The 23,487-nt window shown below is 38.0% G+C and overlaps 1 long non-coding RNA gene across 1 annotated transcript in view; it reads left to right on the forward strand.

Annotated features, from left to right (window-relative positions):
* Nucleotides 1-19,529, forward strand: part of LOC105718778 (uncharacterized) — a 160,398-nt gene extending 140,869 nt beyond the window's left edge. Inside the window, exons 4-6 of the long non-coding RNA XR_001107825.2 lie at nucleotides 18,448-18,543; nucleotides 19,026-19,199; nucleotides 19,311-19,529. This is a non-coding gene — a long non-coding RNA (uncharacterized LOC105718778). The remainder of the gene's footprint in view (nucleotides 1-18,447; nucleotides 18,544-19,025; nucleotides 19,200-19,310) is intronic.
* Nucleotides 19,530-23,487: the final 3,958 nt, after the last annotated feature.

A 23,487-nucleotide genomic window follows, 5' to 3' on the forward strand; every position in this document is an offset into this window, starting at 1 on the left:
CAACGTCAGACATGGGCCAGGTCTGTTTTGCACATTGGTTCAAGGTCTCTAACCAAAAGTATTGGAGTTCCCTCTTGGAGTTCCCTTCCTACCAGTACTCTGGCTCAGTCTTCCCAGGAAAGGTGCTGTTCTGTTTCCTTAGACATCCAACTGTATAACTCTTAATTCCCTGGGGGAGCTTCCTCTTCTGGCTGCTTCTGGAGTCTTAATTACTCCCCATCTCCCTTAGCAGCAGTGTTCTTATATCTAGCCACCACCTCTCCCAGAATATTCTGTGTTGCCTTAGGCCCCTTCTGCTGGTCACCGTCAAAATGCTCCTTCCTTCCTTCTCCAACTCGACAATCACTCCTGGTTTCAAATCTCATCACAAAATTTGCTCTTCTGATGTGCTCAGGAAGCTCAATTAAGGAATCAATGTTCAGTTGCAGGCCTTGCCCTTTCATCTCTATATACTTCTCTGGGTAGTGCCATTCACAACATGGCTTCAATTATTGACGCGCATATGAACCACAAATTTCTATCACCCACACAGATTGTTCTTCCAAATTCTAGTCTCATATATCCAACTACCTATTTGATGTTCCCTATTTTAAACGTTCAAGAGCTGCTTTAATCTTCTTAAAAATTATGATGTACTTTTATTATTCTTATTTTGAAAACTAGAAAACTGATGCTCAGAAAATTAAAATATGTTTTGTGTGTAAGTTGACACAACTGATTAATATTTGATGGAATCTGAACACGGGACTCGCTGCCCTCAGGCCTTATTCTTTTATCCAGCATATCATTACTGCCTCTTAAATATTTATATCAGAGAAACTGAGATCATTTGGTTGACATAATAATAACAAAAGTATTATCATTGAGAAATGAAAACAATTTACTTGAATAGGAATAAGATAACATGCTGATAATTTCAAAACTTTCAGAATAATAACAAATCTTAGGGTTGAGTTTCCTTCTTTACTGAATTATATTGATAATTCTAAATTAGCTGTGTCTGTACATATAAAGTGCCTTGACACAAACTTGGATCTTTAAAAGTTTTTTTTAATTTTTAATTTTTGTGGGTACATAGTACATGTATATATTTATGGGATACATGAGATGTTTTGATACAGGCATACACTGTTAAATAATCACATTTTGGAGAATAGGGTGTCTATCCCCTCAAGCATTCATCCTTTGTGTTACAAACAATCTAATTAACTCTATTAGTTATTTTATATATGACTATATTAGTTATTTTAAAGTGTACAGCTAAGTTATTATTGACTATAGTCACCCTGTTGTGCTTTCAAATACTAGGTCTTATGAATTCTTTTCAACTTTTTTTGTACCCATTACCCTCCCTGATAGCCCCATACTACTTCTCAGCTTCTGGTAATCATCCATTGGTCTTTCTGTTCGTGGCTTATTTCACTTAACATAATGACCTCCAGTTCCATCCATGTTGTTGCAAATGACAGGCTCTCATTCTTTTTTATGGCTCTAGTACGCCATTGTGGATCTGTACCACATTTTCTTTACTCATTCATTGTTGATGGACATTTAGATTGCTTCCAAATATTAGCTATTGTAAAATCTGCAACAAACATAGAAGTGTAGATATGTCTTCGATATTCTCATTTCCTTTCTTTTGGGAATATATCGAACAGTGAGATTGCTGGAGCGTATGGTAGCTCTATTTTTAGTTATTTGAGGAACTTCCAAACTGTTCTCCATAGTAGTTGTACTAACTTACATTCCCACCAACAGCATATAGGGGTTCTCTTTTCTCCACATTCTCACCAGCATTTGTTATTGCCTGTCTTTTGGATACAAGCCATTTTAACTGATGTGAGATGATATCTCATTATCGTTTTGATTCGCATTTCTCTGATGATCAGTGATGCTGAACACTTTTTCATATGCCTGTTTCCCATTGTGTCTTTTGAGAAATGTCTATTCAAATCTTTTGCCCAATTTTAAAAATCAGATTATTTAGAATTTTTCCTATAGAGTTCTTGTCAGATGGATAGTTTGCAAATATTCTCTCCCATTCTGTAGGTTGTCTCTTCATTTTATGGATTGTTTCCTTTTCAACTTGATGTGATCCCATTTGTCCATTTTTGCTTTGGTTGCCTGTACTTGTAGGGTATTGCTCAAGAAATTTTTTCCCAGACCAATGTCCTGGAGATTTTCCACAATGTTTTCTTGTAGTAGTTTCATAGTATGAGGTCTTAGATTTAAGTCTTTAATCCATTTTGATTTGATTTTTGTATATGGTGAGAGATAGGGGTCTAGTTTCATTCTTCTGCATATGGATATCCAGTTTTCCCAGCACCATTTATTGAAGAGATTGTCTTTTTTTTAAGTGTATGTTCTTAACACCTTTGTTGAAAATGAGTTTGCTGTAGATGTGTGGATTTGTTTCTGGATTCTCTATTCTGTTTCACTGGTGTATGTGTCTGTTTTTATGTCAGAGCCATGCTGTTTTGGTTACTATAGCTCTGTAGTATAATTTGAAGTCAGATAATGTGATTCCTCCACTTTTGCTCTTTGCTTAGGATAGCTTTGATTATTCTGGGTTTTTGTGTTTCCATATAAATTTTAGAATTATTTTTTCTGTTTCTGTGAAGAATGTCATTGGTATTTTGATAGGAATTACATTGAATCTATAGATTGCTTTTGGGTAGTATGGACATTTTGACAATCCAAGAACGTGAAATATTTTCAATAATTTTGGTATCCTCTTTAATGTATTTCATCGGTGTTTTGTAGTTTTCCTTGTGGAGATCTTTCACTTCTTTAGTAAAGTTAATTCTTAGGCATTTAGTTTTATGTGTGACTATTGTAAATGGAATTATTTTTTATTTCTGTTTTAGATTCTTTACTGTTGGCATATAGAATTGCTACTGATTTTCGTGTGTTGATTTTATATCCTACAACTTTACTAACTTTGTTGATCACTTCTAGAGGTTTTCTTGTGGAATCTTTAGGTTTTTCCAAATATAAGATTATATCATTTGCAAACAGGGATAATTTGACTTCTAGGATGAGAACTTGAAGGTCATTCAGCCCATCCATTCTGTCAGATGTTTGAGATCATGGGTTTTTGTTTGTTTTTTAAAAGTAAATATTTTCATTTTTCATTTGAAAGGACTAATATTGCCTTTTCTGTGCAACAAGGAGATAATTGAGTCACATTAACATTATTTCAACTCTTTACTCCTGCTGTATCTGATTACCTACCTCTATGATTTTATTTTTACTCGCACCGTGAGCCACCCCAGCTTCTTTTTGGTAAACTCATTTGAGTTGAGATTCTTACTTAGTTGACATTGTCTTTTGGATGTCTCAAGCCATCTCAAATTAGACGGAACTAATAATAAAACTGGGTTCTTCTCACCAAGCTAGCCCTCTTCTAGTTTCCCCAGCCTAGTGATTGGCACCATCCTTCATCCAGTTATGCAAGTAAGAACTTTAGGTGTCTCCCTAGATCCACCTCTCTCTTGCTTCCCACATCTGATTATCATCACATCCTGGCCTGTGTACCTTTTAAATAGCTCTTGGCTGTTGTCATCTCTCCACTTTTACTGCCACCAATTTAGTCAAAACTACCATTTAGCCTCTGGCCTGGACCATTAGAACAGCCAAGTACCTGATCTTTCTGCTTTTATTTCTTGCTCCTTCCAATTTTTATCCAGAGTGCAGAGTAATCTTTTTGACACACAGATCAATATGTCACTCCCTAGTTAACATCTTACAATGGCTTCTCATTGGCCTTGGAATAAAGTCAAAGCCCCCTAACATGGCTGTTATGGTGCTGCATGGTCCATCCTATTTCAGTGCCTCGTATACATATCATGCTCTTTCTCACCACAGGACCTTGGAACGTCGTTTTGTCAGCTTGAACACTCTCCTTGCCTCTTCACCTAATTTACTAAGACCCTGCTTCCTTCTACTACAAAACCTCAAAGGGGAAGAAGGCCATTTTATCTTCCGACATTCAGGCAGGCACACAATCTTAGTCTGAACAAGCAAATAAGTCTTAGAAAATGCTGCAAAAGCACAAGACTGATTAGAGATTTTTCTTGGTTGGGCGGAGTTGAGAGTCCATTGTCATGGTGGCAAGTGTCTAGGGGTGGCAGTGGTGAATGTCCAACGATCGTGTCACCACCAGGGCAGGTATTAGTTCCTGCAGCAGAGTCTTGGCTGTGCATAGCCTTCCTTGGTTCCTGCCTTAGTCTGATTCTTTGACATTCCTGTGAATGCTATGAGCCATCTGATACTCTTTCATAAAGTTATTTTTCTTCTTAACCAGTTTAACTTATTTCATTTTTACAACCAAGGATCCTGATGAGTACAGTGTGACTCTTTGATTAATGGCTGCTTTGTCTTCCAAAGACAAAATTATGTGGCTATATTGCCCACTAATTTTATTTAAAGAAACTAACACAGTGCCTGGAATAGAATTAGTACTCAATAAGTGTTTTTTCAAACGTGAATAGGTAGATTCTTCTCTGCTTTTCAGTAGCAGTTTGCCCTGACCATTTTGTATTGCAAACCTGGTTTTGCCCTTAAGGATACATGCCTCATCTTATTTTTGTCTAGGGACTGACACTCTGCCTGACTTACAGCAAGTGCTCCAGAGCTGTGTGTTGATCAAATGGAAACCACAAATTAACTTGCTTTTTGGAGCTATTTGGGAGATGCTTGTCTTAGTATCAATGGCTAAATTCGCATCTCTCCTCACTCTCCCAATCCTACCAGTCTGAAGTAGGTCACATACCGGGGAACCCTTTGTACCCTGGTTATTCAGTTCACTCTATACATTCCTTAACTAAATGGTAGCTACTTACGCCTGTCTGATTAAAGATTTCAATTGTTTCAAGAACTCAGCATTAGAAATAAGAATATATATACATTTTGTCACTATTCTTATGCAATGAACCTTGTGGGTTTTTGACATTCTATACATTAAAAAAAAACCTTATTGTTGAGACATAACTTATACACAAGAAAATCTGGCAATTTAAAGTGTATAATTTATTGAGCACTGACAAACATATCCAGTCATGCAAGCACCACTACAATCACGATACAGAACCTTTCCTCCTTCCAAAATATGCCCTTGTTTACCTTTGTAGTCAATCCTTTCCTCCCACTTCTAGCCCCTGGCGATCAACGATTTGTTTTCTATACCTATAGTTTTGCCCTTTCTAGAATTCAGTATAAGTGGAATTAAACAGAAAGTACTGTTTGTGTCTCATTTATTTCACTTAGCATGTTTTGAGATTCATCCATATTGTTGCTTGTATCAGTAGGTTTTTCCTTTTTATTTTTGAGTAGTATTCCATTATATGGACATATTCCCATTAGTTAATTCATTTACCATCTAATTTGTTAGATTTGTATCTAGGGTTTGGTTATTACAAATAAAGCTGCTATAAATATTTGAGTATAAATGTTTGTGTGAACGTGTTTTAATTTCTCATGGTAAATCTAGGAATAGGATTGCTGGTTTGTAGGTTAAATATACATTCAACTTTTTAAGAAACTGCCAAACTGTTTTCCAAAGTGACTGTACCATTTTGCATTTCTACCAGCTATGTATAGGAGTTTTAATTGGGCTGGGCATGGTGGCTCATGCCTGTAATCCCAGCACTTTGGGAGGCTGAGGCAGGCAGATCACCGGAGATCAGGAGTTCGAGACCAGCCTGGCCAACATGATGAAACCCTGTCTCTACTAAAAATACAAAAATTAGCTGAGCATGGTGGTGCACACCTGTAATCCTAGCTACTCAGGAGGCTGAGACAGGAGAATCGCTTGAACCCGGGAGGCAGAGGTTGCAGTAAGCCAAGATTGCACTATTGCACTCTAGCATGGGTGACAGAGCAAGACTCTATCTTAAAAAAAAAAAAAAAAGTTTTAATTGCTCAACTTACTTGTCAATACTTGGTATAATCATTCCTTTTAAACTGCATTGTGGAGCCGGGTGTGGTGGCTCAAACCTGTAATCCTAGCACGTTGGGAGACAGAGGTGGCAGGATCATTTGAGGTCAGAAGTTCAAGACCAGCCTGGCCAACATAGTGAAACCCCATCTCTACTAAAAATACAAAAAACTTAACTGGGCATGGTGGCGCATGCCTGTAATGCCAGCTACTCAGGAGGCTGAGGCAGAAGAATTGCTTGAACCCAGGAGATGGAGGTTGCAGTGAGCCGAGATCATGCCACTGCACTCCAGTCTGGGTGACAGAAAGATTGCATCTCAAAAGTAATGATATAATAATAATAAGTTGCATTGTGTTTTTCTTTGTATTTCTGTAATGTCCAATAATATCAAGCATCTCTTCTGTGCTTATTTGTCATTCAAAACTCTACTTTGTTGAAGGGTCTATTCAAATTTTTTGCCCATTATAAAAGAGATTAAAATTTTTTTAATCATGCATTTTTTTTTCTTATTACTGAGTTGTAAAAGTGCCATGTCTATTTAAAACCTGTTGGCATTTTGACTGAAAATGTATTGATGCTATGGATCGATTTACAGAGAATTGCCATCTTAATATTTAGTTTTCTGATTCATAAATATGCTCTTTGTATTTATAAAGGTCTTTAATTTCTCTTAGCAAAGTTTTATAGTTTCTCAGTGTCTGGCTCTTAAATGTTTTATTAAATATATTCCTAAGTATTTAATATTTTTGATGTTATTATAAATTATGTTTTTTATTTCAACTTCCAATTGTTCATTCCGGTATCTATATGTATAAATGATTTTTATATATTGATCTTGTATCATACGATCTTGTTAAATTCATTATTACTTCTAGTAGCATTATTGGTCAGCAGATAAAGATGGTTTTAGTTCTTCCTTTCAAATCTGTATATCTTTTATTTCTTTTCTTAGCCTTATGGTGCTGGCCAGGGCCTTCCAGTACATATAATATTGAATAGAAGTGGTATGAGCAAACATCTTTGCCTTATTCCCAATTTTAAGGAAAATAACTAAGATTTTCTTCATTAAATATGATAGTAGCTTGCACAGTAGTATGTACCTGTAGTCCCAGCTACTTGGGAAGAAGCTGAGGCTTAAGGATCGCCTGAACCCAGGGGTTCAAAGTTTGAGGCCAGGCTTGGCAACATAGCAAGATCCCATCTCTTAAAAAAAAAAAATGTTAGTTGTAGATTTGTTGTAGATACTCTACCAGGTTTAGGAAGTTCCCTTCTTTTCCTAGTTTACTGAGAGATTCTTTGTTTTGTTTGTTTTGGGTTTTTCTTAAACCACGAATAGGTGTTAAATCTTGTCAAATGCTTCTTCTCCATCTATTGATTATACAGTTTTTCTCTTTTACTGTGTTAATATGGTAAGTTTCGTTAGTTGATCTCTGAACTTTCAACCAAACTTGCATTCTTGGGATAACTCTATGTAGTCCTGATGTTATCATATTATATACTCCAGGATGTGATTTGCTAAAATTTCCTTCAGAATTTTGCTATCTATATTATGAAGGATGATGGCCTGATTGTATTTTCTTGTAATGTCTTTGTTTGGTTTTGATGTTGGGGTACTGCTTCCCTTGTAGAATGATTTGCAAAGTGTTCCTTCATCTTCTGTTTTCTCAAGAATCTGTATAACTTCTTCCTAAAATGTTTGTTAGAATTCACCAATAGAGCCATCAGGAGCCAAAGTTTTCCTTGTGGAGGTTATTTATTTTATCTTATTTTTTGTTTTTTTCAAGATGGGGTTTCACCATGTTGGTCAGGCTGGTCTTGAACTCCCGACCTCAGGTGATCCGCCCACCTTGGCCTCCAAAGTGCTTGGATTACAGGCGTGAGCCACCACGCCCGGCCTCTTTGTGAAGGTTTTAAACTACAAATCAAATCTCCTTAATAGATATAGGGTTACTCACGTTATCTATTTGTTAATGAATGAGCTTTATGAGTGTTTGTCGTGCAAGGGATTTGGCCATTTCATCCAAATTGTTGAATTTATTGGCTCATGTTGTTTATAACACTCTTTTCCTTTTAACGTCTCCAGGATCTATAGTGATGTTCTCTCTTTCATTTTATATTGGTGACTTGTGATCTCTTTACTTTTTCTCATCAGTCTGGCTAGAAATTTATGATGTACTTTTTTGTCTTTTCAAAGAAACAACTCTTGGTTTCATTGATCTTTTTCTCTGTTATCTTTCTTTTTCCTCTTTCTTTGATTTCTGCTCTTCATTTCTTTCCTTTTACTTACTTTAGTTTTTATTTGTTCTTCTTATAGTTTTTTAAGTGGAAGCTTAAATTATGGATTTGAGGCATTTCTTCTTAAACATTATTCTTTAATATGACAACTTTCCTTTTGAGCACTGCTTTAACTACACCCTCTAAATTTTTGTATGTTTTTTTTTGCTTTTGTTTGTATTATTATTCTTTTTAAGTTCTGGGGTACATGTGCAGGATGTGCAGGTTTGTTACATAGGTAAACATGTGCCATAGTGGTTTGCTGCACCTGTCAATCCATCACCTAAGTATTAAGCCCAGCATACATTAGCTCCTTTCCCTAATACTCTCCCCCAGCTGCCCTCCACCAACAGGCCCCAGTGAGTGTTGTTCCCCTCCCTGTATCCATGTGTTCTCATTGTTCAGCTTCCACTTATAACTGAGAACATGTGCTGTTTGGTTTTCTGATCCTGCGTTAGTTTGCTGAGAATAATGGCTTACAGCTTCATCCATGTCCCTGCAAAGGTCATGATCTTGTTCCTTTTTATGGCTGCATAGTATTCTGTGGTGTATATGTGCCACATTTTCTTTACGCAGTCATCATTGATGGGCATTTGGGTTGATTCCATGTCTTTGCTATTGTGAATAGTGCTGCAAAAACATACACGTGCATGTATCTTTTTAATAGAACTATTTATATTTCTTTGGGCATATACCCAGTAATGGGATTGCTGGATCAAAAGTAGTATTTCCAGTTCTAAATCTTTGAGGAATTGCCACACTGTCTTTCACAATGGTTGAACTAATTCCCACCAACAATGTAAAAGCATTCCTATTTCTCCGCAACCACACCAGCATCTATTGTTTCTTGACTTTTCAATAATCGCCATTCTGACTGGCATGAGATGATACCTCATGGTGGTTTTGATTTGCATTTCCCTAATGATCAGTGATGTTGAGCTTTTTGTCATGCTTGTTGGCCGCATGTATGTCTTTTTTTGAGAAGTGTCTGTTCATATCTTTTGCCCACTTTTTTTTTTTTTGAGACAGAATCTCACTCTTTTTACCAGGTTGTCACCAGGCTGGAGTGCAGTGGCACGATCTCAGCTCACTACAGTCTCCACCTCCCAGGTTCAAGCGATTCTCCTACCTCAGCCTCCCGAGTAGCTGGGACTACAGCCACGTGCCACTACACCCAGCTAATTTTTGTATTTTTAGTAGAGATGGGGTTTCACCATGTTGGCTAGGATGGTCTCGATTTCTTGACCTCATGATCACCTGCCTTGGACTCCTAAAGTGCTGGGATTACAGGCATGAGCCACCACGCCCAGCCTTGCCCACTTTTTAATGGAGTTGTTTTTTCTTGTAAATTTACTTCAGTTCCTTGTATATACTGAATATTAGACCTTTGTCAGATAGATAGATTGCAAAAATTTTTCCCATTCTGTAGGTTGTCCATTTACTCTGATGATAGTTTCTTTTGCTGTGCAGAAGCTCTTTAATTAGATCTCATTTGTCAGTTTTTGCTTTTGCTGCAATTGCTTTTGGTAATTTCATCATAAAATCTTTGCCCATACCTATGTGCTGAAAAAATTCTCAATAAAGTACTGGCAAACCAAATCCAGCAGCACATCAAAAAGTTAATCCACCATGATTAAGTCAGCTTCATCCCTGGGATGCAAAGCTAGTTCATCATACACAAATCAATAAACGTAATTCATCATATAAACAAAACTAAAGACAAAAACCACATGATTATATCATGATTATCACATGTTAGACACAGAAAAGGTCTTTGATAAAATTCAATATCCCTTCATGGGATATTTACAAGTGTGCTGCTTAATATCCAACCGTTGGGGATTTTCCAGTTTTTCTGTTGTTAATATCTAGTTTAATTGTGTTGTGGTTAGAAAACATATTTTGTATTATTATTTCAGTTCTCTTAAATTTGAGACTTATTTTATTACCTAGAATATGGTCTATTGTGGGGAATGTCCCACATGCATTTAGTAAGGATGTGATTTTTGCTGCTATTGTGTGGTGTGTTCTATAAATGTCAATTAGATCAAGTTGGTTGGTAGTGTTATTTAATCTCCCTATATTCTTACTAATTTTTTTTTGCTTTGTGTTCTATCAATTACTGATAAAGAAATGTTGAAGTCTACAACTAGAGTATCACTGCAAGTTTATCTATTTTTTCCTTTCATTTCTATGAAATTTTTCTTTTTATATTTACAGCTTTATTATTAGGTACACACACATTTGTCATTATTAAATGTTGTTCTTTGTCACATGTAATAGTTCTTGTTCTGAAATGTGCTTCATCTGAAAATATTGATATTTTCATGTTATGTATTTTCCATTCCTTTCCTTTTAACTTACCTGTGTCTTTGTGTTTATAGTATATTACAGTGTTTCTGGTACTCTGATCTCACATAGTGTTATTATTCTCTGGGTGACTGATGCTCTGTTTCTTTCTTTCTTTCCGTCTTTTTTACTCTGCTATTCATTTAGGATAGTTTCTATCACTATGTCTCCAGTTTATCTTTTATTCTATAGTGTTTAAGCTGTTGCTAATCTCATCCATTATATTTTTCATTTCAGAGATTGTGTTTTTATTTTCTGGAAGTTCTATGGATCATTTTTATACCTCTCATTTCTCCTGATTTTTCTTGCTTTCCTCCAACTTCTTGAGTATATGGAGCATATTTGTAACAGCTTTTTAAAACACCCTTCTTTGCTAATTGCATTATCTCTATCATCTTTTTTTTTTCTATCTATTGATTTTTTTTCCTGGTTATGGATCTGTTTTCCTGCTTTTTTGCATGCTTGACATTGTTGTTGTAGTGATTTCTCAAGCTTCTTTCTCTGGCCTCAGGGAATTTTCTCTCACTCATGCGCAGATCATTACTGAGTGGAAGACTTCAGAGGTCTCTCCCTCTGTAGCTGTCTCCTCTCTGAGGGAAATTCTAGCTGCCTTGCCTCCTAAAATGTCAGTCTCTAACTCAGCAAGACTGCCATCTCTGTTTGGGTTTTCCCTTCCTGCACTGCAACCTAAAAACTTCTTCCAGCAGAAAACAGTGCAATTGTAGGGCTCACCTCATTTATTTCCTTCTGGCGGGGATCATAATCCCACATTGTCCAATGTCTTAAAACCATTGCTTCATATATTTCGTCAGATTTTCTAATTGTTTGGGGGTAGAAAAGTAAATCCAGTCCCTGGTACTTCATCACAGCCAGAGGTAGAATTACACACGTTAGCTCAGCCAATTTAATCTCTCAACTCTCTGGATTCCTTATTCTACCTCCCCCACACAGATAAAAGCACACACAAATGTGCAACTTTTTTGGTCTAGATTTTAGTGGATAAGGAAATATATGACTGCTATAAATCTGAAAGAACTAGGATGGAAGGTATTTTCAACATAATATCCAAGATAACTCGATAGCCATAGTACTGGTGGGAGATTATCTTAGTCAAAAGTAGTACTCTGATTTCTCATCTACAATTATAGGTGTGTCTTAGAACTGTTTAATAATGTTGAGTGTAGTGTGGGACCTCCATTTAAATACAGGAAAAATCCTGATGGATGGTGGGAGTGGAGCCTCTGGCGTTGGCTTCCTTTGTTTCTGGAAATAAACCAATGTTACCACTATCAAATTTGTAGGAAGCAATGATAAGAAGCAGAAGTGGTGGCAAATCCCACCATTGGTCTTCTTTGGCCAGTGCCAAAGCCTGAGGAAAGGAAGAAAAAATACAGTCAGGGCCACCGTCCATTTCCGTGACTTTATCTTTAACCAGATAAACTTTCTGTTTGGTTCAAGAGCCAATACCTGACACAAAGGATGCCAGTATTAATGAATGCACAGTTAGGAAAAAGAGGCTCTAGCATTCTCTGTTCTATCTCGTCAGCAATTCTGGAGATGTCTAATAAGGACAACTACCAGGCTCTAATTAATAAATACCAGTTTTGTAGCTTTTTATTATAATCACCCCATTTTAGTTTCAGAAACTATTTTAATTGGGTGGTTTAGACTTACTTGGAGTTGCCAAAATCCATATAACATAGCAGAATAACCTAGGACTTTGAAATGTGTGTCTCAAAATAGAGCTGGAAAAGGGAGGGGGAATAGAATCTGCTGGCTTTAAAATCCACTTGGAGCAAGGGAAATTTACAGCTCGAGCTTCTTCCTGAACTCTTGCAACATCACTGCTGAATCTGCACTTTGGGGGACAGGCTGTCATTTCAGTGCAGGTTGTTCGTTTTAAATGATTTGTTCAGAACGAAATACTCTGTTAAGAAAACTTTGGGCTAAATTCTTTTACCAAAACATTTCCATGTCATACTAAAAGATGAAATTTGCCACATCAGTAGTATTTTAGAAAAATCAACTACAATTGATAACGAAGTGCCCTAAATACTTGAAAAGGTCTGAGAGCTGCCGTTCATCACTATACATCTCCAGCTTTGTAGCATTTGAAACAGGGCCATCTAGTGGAATCTCCTAATTGTGAAACCATGAGTGCATCCTCTAAGACCTTACATTTGAGTCTTTAAAATATGCTTTTTCATGCCTCAAGACCCAAATTAACTGTCCCCAATACAAATCATTTGTTCAGAAATAAGTATCTTTCCACTCAAATTCCCACACTGATTCATTTTGTAATATCATGTTCTGTGGATACACAATTAAGTTTCTAAAACTAAGTTGTTTTCTTTTTTCCCTTCCTATGGAAAACAGCCCTTTCTAGCTTGTCTTTTCTCACTGCCACCCGCTCAACTGTGAAATCTAATTGAAGAATTAACAAATGTATATATGAGACAATCTGAGATTTACACAAGATAGTGTATGATATAGGATCCAGATGTTTGTTACAGATGTAACTGGACTGTGTATGACTCATCAAGCATATTGTTGGCACGTATGAAATGTCAAAGGATGTTTCTGTGGACTGGTTACATATTCACCCTTCCTTAGCCTGCTAGGAAGCCCGCAGAGTATTTCACCCTCTTCCCCTACCTCAATCCTACATTATAGAGCAATTGCATTTCTGTCCCTCAACAGTATCACCCTATTATATCACTCCTGTCTCTTTGACTTCTTCCTATCTGCCAATAGACCACCTAACCAAAGTCCTGCTGCCTCTGTAAACTATGATGTTTGTTAGCCCGCTGAGGAAGTATATATATAAACCTCTCCCTAGCCAAAGGAATGAAGAGTTTGTTCATCAAACTCCTTTTGTTCTTTTCCTGAAAACATAGCTAAATTGCATTTTCCAGCATTCCCTGCAGTTAGGTGGGGCCCTGTGATTGAGTTCTGGCAAATGGAATGTGGATGGAAGAGCTATACACTCCTTGCTGTCCTAGCTCTAAAATATCCCACACCATCCTCCATGTTTTTTTGTCTTCCCCTCCCCACCCACATCTGGTGGATGTCACTGCCTAGGCAGACCAGGGGACCCTTTATCATCCTGCGGCCTTGAATGTCTGAGTAGAGCCTGATCCTCCACCCTAATCCCCATAACCTGCAGTAGATGGTGATGGGGACATGAAATACACTTTTATCATTCTAGGCCAATGAAAATTTGGAGTTATCTGTTAATTACCTTGATTAAGACAAGAGAGAAGAAACTGGGAGAAGGGAAGAAGATAATAGGAGAGAAAGGAATGATTTTCTTCAGAGACATATGTGAGCATTCAAACTCTTTTCTGCAGGTTTTGAGAGCAAGCACATGGTTTACAAATACCGAAAACATCTAGCAGAACAGCTGTAAGTAGAACCGCAGTATTCTTTCTGATAGGATTTGCTTTTGTGGAGTCAGAGAGGCAGGGTGTGGATGGAAATGATGGGGCTTAAAAAGAGGTACTTCCCACAGCTTTAGCCATGGTGAGTGCAGTGTGAGGTGTTCACCACATGGGAAGTTTGGGAACAGAGCCTTGTCAGGTTAGCCACCAGACATTTACTAATGTTATCATACCTTGTTTCCTGCTAATTAAACTTCTTAATGAATGTTATTCCAAGATTTCCTGCAAATAAATGGATGTGCCTGTTTCTGTATAATAGATATTTCAGGTATATTCAAGCTATGCAGACTGGGATGTTAGTATAAATTTTTCATCTAAGCCATTTGTGAAAGCAAAACTTGACACAGTTTTAACAGACAAAGAAGCCTTTAGATGGGCAAAAGAAGAAAAATCACTGGACCACAGAGGTCAAAGTTTACAGAGGCAGTAGCAGTTGGGTAAGATGATCTACTGGCAGATAAGAAGAAGTCAAGGAGACAGGAGTGAATAGGAGTGATATTGTTGAGGGACAGCAATACAATTGCTCCATAATGTAGTATTGAGGTAGGAGAAGGGGGTAAAATTAAGCGGTGTAGGGAAAGTAAAGGCAGGTTATAAAAGCCTTGAACACTATCAGTGGGATTTTTGGGTTTTTTTTGGTTTGTTTTGAGACAGAGTCTTGCTCTGTCACCCACGCTGAAGTGCAGTGGCACAATCTGGACTCACTGCAACCTCCCCGTCCTGGGTTCAAAGGATTCTCTTGCCTTCAGCCTCCCCAGTAGCTGGGATTACAGGTGCGCATCACCACCCCCAGCTAATTTTTGTGTTTTTAGTAGAGACAGGGTTTTGCCATGTTGGTCAGGCGGTCTCAAACTCCTGGCCTCAAGTGATCCACCCGCCTAGGCCTCCCAAAGTGTTGGGATTATAGGTGTGAGCCACTGCGCCTATCCTGGGATTTTGATTTGAAGCTATAGGCCAGAGTTCCTGGGTCAAATATAGGCATACCTTGTGGTATTGTGCTTCACTTTATTACACTTCACATAAGTTGCATGTTTTACAAATTAATGGTCTGTGGCAATTATGTGGCAAGCAAGTCAATCTGCACCATTTTTCCAACAGCATGTGCTCTCTCCATGTCTGTGTGTCACCTGTTGGTGATCCTTGCAATGTTTCAAACTTTTTCATTATTGTATCTGGTATGGTGATCTTTCATCAGTAATCTTTGTTGTTGCTAATCTAATGGTTTTGTGCTGCCATGAACCACACCCATAGAAGATGGCAAACATAATTGATAAATGTTGTGTGGGTTCTGACTGCTCCACCAACTGGCTGTTTCTCCATTGGTTCATGAGGTTAAGGAAAGAAGCCATCTCCGTAACATTAAAGTGCAAAGTGAAGCAGCAAGTGGCAATGCAGAAGCTGCAGCAAGTGTTGATGTAGAAGCTGCAGCAAGTTAACCAAAGATCTAGCTAAGATCTTTGATGAAGGTGGCTACACTAAACAACAGATTTTCAATGTAGACCAAACAGCTGTATATTGGAAGAAGATGCCATCTAGGACTTCCACAGGTAGAGAGAAGTCAATGCCTGTCTTCAACGCTTCAAAGGATAAGCTGACTCTCTTGTTAGGGGCAAATGTAGCTGGAGACTTTAAGTTTAAGCCAATGCTAATTACCACTCTGAAAATCCCTAAAGAGCCCTTAAGAATTTTGCTCAGTCTACTCTGCTTGTGATCTATAAATGGAACAACAAAGCCTGGATGACAGCACATCTGTTTACAGCATGGTTTACTGAATACTTTAAACCCACTGTTGAGAACTACTGCTTAGAAAAAGGGACTTCTTTTAAAACATTACTGCTCACTGACAATGCACCTTGTCACCCAAGAGTTCTGATGGAGATGTACAAAGAAATGAATGTTGTTCTTATGCCTTCAAACACAACATCCATTCTGCAGCCCATGGATCAAGGAGTAATTTCAACTTTCAAGTCTATTCTTTAAGAAATACATTTCATAAGGCTACAGCTGCCATAAATAGTGATTCCTCTGATGGATCTGGGCAAAGTAAATTGAAAACCTTCTGGGAAAGAATTTACTGTCATATATGCCATTAAGAAGATTCAAGATTCATGGGAGGAGATCAAAGTATCAACAGGAACAGAAGTTTGGAAGAAGTTGATTTCAACTCTTGTGGATGACTTTGAGGGGTTCAAGATTTCAGTGGAGGAAGTAACTGCAGATGTGGTGGATATAGCAAGAGAACTAGAATTAGAAGTGGAGCCTGAAGATGTGACTAAAGTGCCTCAATCTCATGATAAAGCTTGACAGATGAGAAGTTGCTTCCTCTGGATGAGCAAAGAAAGTGGTTTCTTGAGAGGAAAACTGCTCCTGGTGAAGATGCTATGAACATTGTTGAAATGACAACAAAGGATGTCAGGCATTACATAAACTTAGCTGTAAAGCAGCAGCATGGTTTGAGAGGACTGACTCCAATTTTGAAAGAAGTTCTACTGTGGGTAAAATGCTATCAAATAGCATCTCATGCTACAGAGAAATCTTTCATGAACATAAGGGTCAACTGATATGACAAACCTCAATGTTGTCTTAGTTAAGAAACGGCCACAGCAGCTCCAACTGAATATTTCAGCGACCACCACCCCATCAGTCAGCAGTCATTCACATCAAGGCAAAATTTTCTACCAGCGAAAAGATTACAACTTGCTAAAGGCTCCGATGATCATTAACGTATTTTGGCAATAGAGTATCTTTTAATGAAAATGTATACATTGTTTTTTAGACATAACCCTATTGCACACTTAATAGAGTACAGTATAGTGTAAATGTAACTCCTATATGCGCTGGGAAAGCAAAAAATTTGTATGACTTGCTTTATTGTGATAATACTCTCTTTATTGTGGAAGCCTGGAACTGAACCCACAATATCTCTGAGATATGTTTATATATTAATGGACAAGCTGGACTTACCCAATTATTTGTTCTGGTAGCTGCCATAATTCTGTGTTCCCCAGTGGCACACTCTTGGACATTTCAAGCTGGGAAAAGGTGTGACTGAACACCCCACTCCTAAATCTAAACATTCAGAGATAACAAAAAGTACTTGTCTCTGCTTCTTCGTTGAGTACACTTTCTCCCTCTGCCTGATGATAGTGTCTCATCCTTCTAGGTACGGTTCTATTGCCTTCTCTGCTGTGAAGCCTCACCCAGGTAGCCAATCACTCCCTTCCTTATATGGCCATGGTATTAGATATACGCCTCTACTCTCTCCTGCTTATTGCAATTCTTTATTACTTATCTGGCTCCAACATTAAACTGTGTCTTCCTTGAGGGCAGGGACTATGTCTCATTTAACTCTGTATCCCTAACACTGAGGACAAGACATACCATCTCGTAAATACTCAACATTAGTGTATGATAAATGCACAAAAAATGGATAAATAAAAAGTAGATAGGTATAGTTTACCCTTAAAATAAAAAGGCTGGAGACTTTGTTCACACATTCACCATAGCTGTTATATAAACTTCTTTATTTACATTATCTTGGCCGGGTGCAGTGGCTCACGCCTGTAATCCCAACACTTTAGGAGGCTGAGGCAGGTGGATCATGAGGTCAGGAGATTAAGACTATCCTGGCCCACATGGTGAAACCCTGTCTCTACTAAAATATAAAAAATTAGCTGGGCGTGGTGGCATGCACCTGTAGTCCCAGCTACTCGGGAGGCTGAGGCAGGGGAATTGCTTGAACCCAAGAGGCAGAGGTTTGCAGTAAGCCAAGATTGTGCCACTGCACTCCAGTCTGACGACAGAGCAAGACTCCATCTCAAAAAGAAATAGATAGATAAATAAATAAATAAACAGGCCTCTTTCCCTCCCTTTTAAGGGTCTGGTATTACGAGTGTTTCATTTGATTATGAGTAGTTTGGAAAGAAATAAAATAGACTATCTCTTTTCTTTTTTAAAATACATATTTTAGAGACAGTGTCTCTCTCTGTCACCCAGGCTGGAGTGTAGCAGTACAATCACGGCTCACTGTAGCCTCAAACTCCTGAGCTCAAGCCATCCTCCTACCTCAGCTTCCTCAGTATCTGGGGCTACAGGCACACATGACCATTTCTTCTGACCCTAATTTCTCTAAACAAATTGGAGTCAACAAAAACACAGGCTCAAAAAGTTGTTATAAGCATTAAATAAGAGATGTACATGAAAGTCCTTTATAAACTGGAAAGTTCTATGCCAATAATAGGCACTATAATTATTAGATACAAAATATCTGCACATTCAGTGTTTTCATTAAATAAATACTTGCATGATCAGTGAGTGAAATGTTCCTTCCCTAGAGGTGCAGACAAAAAGTTCAAGTAACATTCAATGAATTGCGCTGGCTAAAATAAGCATTAAGGAAGACTTTTATGCAGTTTGGTGTCTTAACTTCCTTTTATTTGATCCAGTCTAGACATACTTCAATTTTGCCCGGTAAATAAAACAATGCTGGTGGCCATGGGGTTATCTGAAGAAGGTAGAATCCATCCATCCATGCTGTGTAGGTGAGTTCCTGCATGTGTACATGAGCAAAAACATGGGCAGAATAATATTAATAACTCAAGGTTTATGAGCACTACATCATCATGCTAATGAAGTGCATAAGTACAGGTAAGAGAACAAAGAAGCTTTTCTGATGCTCCCACTACTCATATGGGAACCCATGCACCCTTCAAAGAAACCCATGCACCTTTCAAAGGAGGTATGTGGAGATAAAAAATAAATTAAGAGCAGCAAAGAAACAAATGTTATTTCAGAAGCATAAACAGAAGACAGATGCATTTATATAATGATGAAGGGTTTTAATGCTAATTTTTAAATGTTTAAACAATACTCAACAGTACTTTTTACTAATAGTGAAGACTTTGAAGACTCTTAAGTCACATCTATGAAGTAAAAAATGAAGGCAAATTGTATCAATTACTATGTAAATTTGTATTATAATCAGTTGGAATGATTTAGATCCCACTCCTTTTCCCTCCAAAAGACATCTTTCACCCAAGAAAATCAACTAAAACTAAGGAGAAAAAAGACAAAATCAGTTACTCATGGAGGAAGAAGAGAAAGAAAGGAAGAAAGAAAAGAAAACATACCTTTCTGGAAAACTTCAGAAAACTTTACTTGGCCTCTGGGGTTCCATGAGATGCATCATGTATGAAATGTAAGTTATTAGGTTGAAATTAGAGATAATCTCTTACATTTAAGAATACTAGATCTTTCCTCAAAAAGCTAAAAATAGAACTACCATCTGACCTAGCAATTCCACTTCCAGATATACAGCCAAAGGAATTGAAATCAATATGTTGAAGAGATTTTTATCTGTGCACCCATGTTCATTGCAGCACTGTTCACAATAGCCAAGATATGGAGTCAACCTAAGTGTTCATCAGTGGATGAATAAAGAAAATATGGTGTGTATACACAATGCAATGCTATTCAGCCTTTAAAAAATATGGAATTCCTGCTGTTTGCAAGAGTGTGAATGAATTAGAGGATGTTATGCGACATGAAATAAACCAGGCAAATGGTTTAAAGGCAAATACTACGTGATTTCACATATATGTGGAATCTAAAAAAGTCGAACTCATGAGAGTAAACAGTAGAATGGTAGTTACCAGAGGCTGGGAGTATGGGGGAGTGGGTGGACAGACAGCTGTTGGTCAAAGGGTACAAAATTTAAGTTAGGCAGGAGGAATAAGTTTGTGGAATCTGTTATACAGCAGGTTGTCTATAGTTAAAATAGTGTATACATCAAAATTGCTAAAAGAATAAATCTTTTTTTTTTTTTTTTGAGACAGAGCCTTGCTCTGTCACCCAGGCTAGGGTGCAGTGGCATGATCATGGCTAGCTGCAGCCTTGGCCTCCCAGTCTCAAGTGATCCTCTCATCCCAGCCTCCCAAGTAGCTAAGACCATAAGCATACACCACCACTCTGGTCTAATTTTTTACTTTTTTTTTTCAGATGGAAGCTTGCTCTGTTGCCCAGGCTGTAGTGCAGTGGTGCCATCTCGGCTCACTGCAACCTCCACCTCCTGGGTTCAAGCGATTCTCCTGCCTCAGCCTCCCAAGTAGCTAGGACTACAGGTGAGCACCACCATGGCTGGCTAATTTTCTATTTTTAGTAGAGATGGGGTTTCTTTACGTCAGTCAGGCTGGTCTCGAACTTCCGACCTCAGGTTATCCATCTGCCTCTGCCTCCTAAAGTGCTGGGATTACAGGCATGAATCACTGCGCCTGGCCCTCAATTTTTTTTAATTTTTATAGAGACAGGGGTCTCACTATGTTGCCCAGGCTGGTCTCAAATGCCTGGGCTCAAATGATTCTCCTGCTTCAACCTTCCAAAATGCTGGTATTACAGGTGTAAGCCACTGTGCCCAGCCAAAAAGAGTAAATTTCTTATGTCTCATCACAGAAAATAGTAAGTGATGAATATATTAATTAGCTTGATTTAATCATTCTACATTGTATTCAAAACATCACATTACACCCTATAAATGTATATACTTACTATTATTTTCTAGATTGTACCCCATAAGTGTATATACTTATTATTACTATCATTATTTTCTAGAGGCAGGGTCTCACTATATTGCCCAGGCTGGTCTCAAACTCCTGACCTCAAACAATCCTTCTGCTTTGGCTTCTCAAAGTGCTGGGATTACAGGCATGAGCCACCATGCCCAGCCAAATATTTAATGGTTATCTGTCAATTAATAATAATAAAATGTTTTGAAAAAAATATTAGAGCCTACAAAGTTAGTTGTCAGTCTAGTATCCAAAAAGCAGTACAGCTGAGCTTTTGATTATATGTCTACCCTGTTTTCTTTAGTTTATTCCCTGTTGATTCTACTTTATAGAAAAAATGAACCCGTATGATGTTATAACAATGTTTTTCAAAGTTAAGTAATATAATAATCCCTTTAAGAGGAACAAAAATTATTGCATATCTCCAGTGTTACATTATTTTTATTATTCCTTAAGTATTCACAAGCAACAAATTACGTATACACTCATTGTATGGTTTGTTTCAACTATAAAACTGAAATTAATTTGCAGGTTTATGCAAAAACATAAAACTAATAAAATTTAAGGAATAATGTTTTAATAAAATAAAAACAATGGTATGAGTCGAATAGTGGAGAAATGCATTTGGAGATTTTATGCTTCATTGTGTACTGCATTGACTTTGAACATACTGGAACATTATTTGAGTCATGAACATTGTTTTTATTTTTCCTTTTAAATAATGACAATCGGCTGGGCGCGGCGGCTCAGGCCTGTAATCCCAGCACTTTGGGAGGCCGAGGAGGGTGGATCACGAGGTCAAGAGATTGAGACCATCCTGGTCAACATGGTGAAACCCGTCTCTACTAAAAATACAAAAAATTAGCTGGGCATGGTGGTGCGTGCCTGTAATCCCAGCTACTCAGGAGGCTGAGGCAGGAGAATTGCCTGAACCCAGGAGGCGGAGGTTGCGGTGAGCCGAGATTGCGCCATTGCATTCCAGCCTGGGTAACAAGAGCGAAACTCCGTCTCAAAAAAAATAAAAAAAATAAATAATAATAATAATAATGACAATCATTTGAACCAAGTCATTGTTTTGAAGAGCTAATCTGCTTCATAGCACCGTCCAAGTTGCAATAGTAATAAAACATTTGAACAATTAAAAGGCATAATAAATGCTTTTCCATTTGGCCTATTTATTATCTCACCTACTAAAGGAAGTGTCCTGTGAAGTGTGCTATGAGGTGACTCTCTTCACCACCTCTCTATATCTGAATGACTATGAAACCTTTATTCATACAAAGTGCCAGAACACCACAGGGCCTCCTCTTGGCTCCCACACAATTGTAAGCACACATACAGTTTGGGTATTTGGTTATAAGGTGCTTATCCAAGTGATCTAGAATATACTCATGCTAGAGTTTTTAAATGATCATTGAAATGAAAACACAAAGTTCAGAAACTCTTGCAGAGAACTCGAGGACTCCTGCATTACAGAGTTAGTGATTTTAATCAGTTCCTCTTTCTAGAGAGTTTGATTGGCATCGCACCACTTGCCACCGTAAGTGCTGGGGTCCAACTAGAAGTAAAATTTGAGCAAATGAACATTGTTTTAGACTATTAAATGCTTAAGACATCAGACAGGTGATTCTGCTCTACTAACATCACAAAGATATGAAGACAGTGGTAGTCAAGCCAACTGTGCTCCCCAGATGGAAACTAATATTCAGCGGAAGGTGCAGCTCAAAACTCCGTCTCTGGTACACTGAGTGTGACCTTCTGCCCTATCAGTAACAAACTTCACCACGAATTGCTGATGCCATTAGTTTCTGTGTATCTCCAAAACACCGACCAAAAAAGTTCCCCAGTAGAGATTAGTAGGAGAATGTCCTCTCTTGCACATCTACACAGATTTTTCTGATCAACATGAGCAAGTTTTGCCCCCTTGTCCCCTTGAAAATAATGTTTTGTATGGTTGGGTGATGCCTTTTTTTTTTCTTATTGCTAAAAAACAAGAAAATCTTACAGGGAGATAAAGGAATTTCTGGAGACATTAATTGTTTTTTTCAATTATGTGGGACAAGCAATGCTTAAAAGGAAGATAGGACAAAGGCTCTTAAATTCTGACTGAAAGAGAGAAAGGAAACTGGGATGTGGAACTTCCGTCTCCATTCCTGGTTGCAGACTCAGTCTGACAGGGAGGTCTGGCACGCAAATCTGCATTCTTTCCAAGGACTGAAATCCACAGCCTCTATGGCATGTGTGCCCCAATTAGTACACTCTGCCAGGGGGCAAATGAAGCCCCCTACTGGCTTTTAAAAACATAGCTGAAGGTGTAGACCCTTATTAGACAGATCCAAAGTTGAAGAGGTAACCTATTGACAGAAGACAACTTCTCATCTTATTTCCTGGCCCCATCTCTTCCCTGCCCACTGTGCCTTCGCTTCTTTTGTGGGCTGGTTACTGAGGCCTTAGATGAAACACAATTTACCTGTATTTATGATTTTTCAGCAAGTTAGAGTGCCCTCTTGTGGGAACGTCTCCAGTAGTTACCCAAGTCCTGCAGACCATTTGAATCTGTGAGTCCACATTTCCTGCTTGTGCTAAGCTGAACACGGTCTCTCACTGCTTCCTTTTTATTCAACTCAGCCTCATGGGTTTCGCAGCCATGAGAAGGGATGGAAATGTGACGACAGTAGCCAGTGGTATATTTCTCTAAGCAATATTGATTTTATTTATGTTTCTTTTCAAATGTGGTAGTGGTGGGGAGTGGGGGGAATGTAGTAATTTCCCAGGGTAAGCCAGAATGATGGTTCCAAACTCAAGAAATACCAAATATTTAACTCCACTCACAAAGGAAACATTTGGGTTATTAAATGACTCACTGTGTAACTGAGTGTCCTGCTTTTAAAAGTTTTTTTCTCTCTCTTTCCTGCCTGTTCCTTG

The sequence above is a fragment of the Aotus nancymaae genome, unplaced genomic scaffold (genome assembly GCF_030222135.1).
Source record: "Aotus nancymaae isolate 86718 unplaced genomic scaffold, 86718_ANA_hifiasm-v0.15.2.pri h1tg000003l, whole genome shotgun sequence".
NCBI classification, from domain to species: Eukaryota; Metazoa; Chordata; class Mammalia; order Primates; family Aotidae; genus Aotus; species Aotus nancymaae.